The sequence below is a fragment of the Bison bison genome, unplaced genomic scaffold (genome assembly GCF_000754665.1).
Source record: "Bison bison bison isolate TAMUID 2011002044 unplaced genomic scaffold, Bison_UMD1.0 scf7180017864508, whole genome shotgun sequence".
Classification (NCBI taxonomy): domain Eukaryota; kingdom Metazoa; phylum Chordata; class Mammalia; order Artiodactyla; family Bovidae; genus Bison; species Bison bison.
The window spans coordinates 855,159-859,250 of record NW_011495064.1 but is presented as its reverse complement, the minus strand read 5'-3'; the positions used below and the strand labels follow the sequence as shown (position 1 = coordinate 859,250).

Sequence of the window (4,092 nt, the reverse complement as noted above, 5' to 3'; positions counted from 1 at the left end):
ACATGTTTGAAAACTAGTAACATCCCATTATATTATATAGTCAGCTCATCAATTTTTTTTATAAGAAAAAAATGAAATATGTAGAATGTCAGTGCCAAACAAGACTTTGGAAATACCACAGGGAAACTAACACTTTAAAAATTAAATATATTCATCCCTAAAACTATCTTAGGTCACTTACAATATATTTGACCATGCAATCAAATTAACTTTCAATTGATAATAATTAAACACAGAATTGAGAGGTGAAGAGAAAACACAGGCTGTAAGAGCAAAATCACTAATATAAATGAATTTAACTCAAATTTTTGCATTTTTGAGCACTCAGATGAAGAGCAAAATTATAATCACATATCTTCAGAAAAAGTGATAATTCACGGCAGAAAATAAAGATTAAATGGATAACTTTTCTTACAAATTGATTTAATAATAATGAAAAATGTAATCCACAACCTGTTAGATACCTAGCAATTATAGGTTTGTTTTCTAATGGAATTGGAAAAAATGAATGGTGTACCATCGTTTATATATATAAGGAAACAAAAGCCAAAGAAAGTGAAATAACAGTACCTTTGATTGAATCATTCCCACAGATGAAATATGAAGAGATGGAAGCAGAAGACAACATGTCCACAGTGATGCAATTTGTACTCCTGGGGTTTTCTGACCTTCCAAACCTTCAAGGGCCATTATTTGGGGTGTTCTCCATCATTTACATCATTATCTTAACTGGAAATAGTCTCATAATAATACTAACTAGGCTTGACCCTGTGAAGAAGGCAATGGCACCCCACTCGAGTACTCTTGCCTGGAAAATCCCATGGACGGAGAAGCCTGGTGGGCTGCAGTCCATGAGGTTGCTAAGAGTCGGACACGACTGAGCAACTTCACTTTCACTTTTCACTTTCATGCATTGGAGAAGGAAATGGCAACCCACTCCAGTGTTCTTGCCTGGAGAATCCCAGGGACCAGGGAGCCTGGTGGGCTGCTGTCTATGGGGTCGCACAGAGTCAGACACGACTAAGCGACTTAGCAGACTTAGCAGCAGGCTTGACCCTGCACTACACAAACCCATGTATTTTTTCCTGGCAAATCTTTCCTTCTTGGAAATCTGTTACGTGTCCATCACTCTCCCTAAGATTCTGGTGAACCTTTGGACTCAGGACAGAAGCATTTCTGTGCTGGACTGTGCTGCCCAAATGTGCTTCTTCTTTATCCTCGGAGCCACTTAGTGCTTCCTCCTGGCGGTGATGGCCTATGACCGCTGTGTGGCCGTCTGTGGCCCTCTGCACTGTCCCCTGGTCATGACCCCGAAGGTGTGCCTCCAGCTGGCTGTGGGCTCCTGGGTCAGTGGAATCCCAGTGCAGATAGGGCAAATGTGCCGTATCTTCTCTCTGCATTTCTGTCATTTGAATGAGATTAGCCACTTCTTCTGTGACATCCCCCCATTCTGAAGCTGGCCTGTGGAGACACTTTTGCACACACGCTGTCAGTCTATGCAGTAGCTCTGTTATTTGCTGCCATCCCTTTTTTGTTGATCCTTGCCTCCTATAGCCAAATCATTTCCACTATTCTGAGGTCACCAACAGCCAGAGGACAGGCTAAAGCCTTCTCTACGTGCTCTTCTCACCTGTTGGTTGTGGTGTTATTCTTTGGATCTGCTGCCATTACCTACTCAAGACCAAAATCCAGTCATTCTGCAGGAACTGACAGACTCCTCTCTCTGTTCCACACCATAGTGACTCCGATGTTCAATCCCATGATATACAGCCTTCAGAACAAGGATGTGGTTACAACGCTGAGAAAATTATTACTTAAAAAATAATGTGATGATTTTAATTATAAATGTTTTAACTGTTTGCTAAACAGTTAACAGAGAAACGTTTTCAGCTTCTATCTTCCCTCCTTAAGGAGTTAGGCACTTCTATTCTCAGATGCACTTATGAATACTTTAGAAAACTAACCCACAATTTACTGGGCTTGGATATATACCAGATAAATGAGTCGTCAATCCTCCATGCCTAAAGAATAATCCTGCCTCATGAATTACATAGTAATTTACATATTAAAAAAGCTCAAACAAAATTGAATCAGTTAGGGTTTTTGGCCTAAATACACTGGGAAGTATATGTTTCTTTATCTAAATAATTATTTCTATCTCCACACTTGCATTTGTTGGCATTCTTTGATTCTATAGCACAGAAAATGACTACTGGCAGTTGAAAATTGGATGTTTGAAGGAGGGATTGAATGAGTGAATGGGTAAATGAACATTGCTGGTGCCAACATCAGACTGCTAGCAAAAAAATCTAGATTTTTCAGAGGACCAGTAATATTGGGAGCATATTTGCTTATCCACTATAAACTCACATGAAATTACTCCAATCATAAAACCCAAAGAATAGCATTCATAGACTTTGTTCTCTTCCTAAGTGCATGATAAAAGAGTACCTTCCTACTCATCTTAACTGGTTTACTTTGCACATATTTGCATGTTCTGCTTAGCAAATTTGATCCAAAATAATTTGCTTTGCCTTGTTTCATCTGTTACATAACTGCATTCTGACAGCTAAATCTATGTCAATTTGAATTTTTAAAAGAAAATATATATAGATATAAAAGTGAAGAAAAGTTTTAGAAGTTATTTTCAGAATTACCCACAGTCCATACAATTGCATCACATTAGTGTGTCTGGACTAACCTCCCATGTCTTTATCTCTTTTAAATCATTGACTGATATAATGAAGGAAAGTGAGCTTATCTCACTAGGATTATTAACGCCCATCTTCCCAATTCTATCCTCATATCAGCAACATTAAGAGATGATTTGTTGTAGCTGTCCCTGAGAACTTCTGCTACAGTTCTTTTGACAATTATTTCATTCTCTAGTTTTAGTTTTAATTATAACCTAACTGTCTTTCCTAAAGGAGATCAGTCCTGGGTGTTCATTGGAAGAACTGACGCTAAAGCTGAAACTCCAATACTTTGGCAACCTCATGAAAAGAGTTGACTCATTGGAAAAGACCCTGATGCTGGGAGGGATTGCGGGCAGGAGGAGAAGGGGACGACAGAGGATGAGATGGTTGGATGGCATCACCGACTCAATGGACATGAGTCTGAGTGAACTCCGGGAGTTGGTGATGGACAGGGAGGCCTGGTGTGCTGCGATTTATGGGGTCACAAAGAGCCGGACACGACTGAGCGACTGAACTGAACTGAACTGAACTGAACTGTCTTTATCCTGGGATGTACTATCATATGGTGTATCAGAGAGAAATTTATGGAAGTTAATGGTTCAATCAAATGAAGACCACATAAGCCAGTCATGCTATTTCATTGGGAGATTGTGATAGATATGTCTCCAGGTGAGATGAACTAGAATCCCTGGAAACAAGTACACTACATTACTTGACAAAATGGACTTTATAGATATGATTAATATCATGAATCATTGAGATGGGGAGATTATTCAGGTAGAACCAATCTGATCACATAAGCCTTGAAAACAAGAAGAGAAATAAAAGCAGTATTCAAAACATAGGTTATCACAGATGGAGCAGAGAAAAGGAGGGCTCATTTTGTCATTGTTGGCTCCAACGTCTGTTGGGGCAAAGAGTAAGGACTGTCCTGATCTCTAGAGAGTGAGCATGGCATTTGGTGGTCTGCCAGCAAAGAATCAGTCCTCTGTCCGACAACCTCAAGGAAGAAAATTCTGCCAATAATTTAATTGAACAAGAAAGATGGAATACTCACTAGAGCATAAAAAAAAGAATGTGACCCTCCCAACACTTTTGACCTATCATCTACAGAACTCTAAGATAATAAATTTTAAGGCACTCAGTTTGTGGTAATTTACTAAAACTGCAAGAGACAACTAATACACAGAAAATAATATAAGAGATGGTGTAGACCTGCTCAGGATATACAAATTCAAAACTTCAATCTCATAACCAATTTAGCTGTACTATGTGGATTTGAAATATTCAATTTCTCAGCCTCTATTCCAGCTGAGTATGAAGCAATGACTCAATTTTGGCTAATAACATGAAGATAGGTGCCAGCAAGTGTCCAGTCTTTTGTTTCCACTACTTT

The 4,092-nt window shown here is 39.0% G+C and overlaps 1 pseudogene; it reads left to right on the top strand.

Annotated features, from left to right (window-relative positions):
- Nucleotides 1–608: 608 nt before the first annotated feature.
- Nucleotides 609–1,825, top strand: LOC104980962 (annotated as a pseudogene).
- Nucleotides 1,826–4,092: the final 2,267 nt, after the last annotated feature.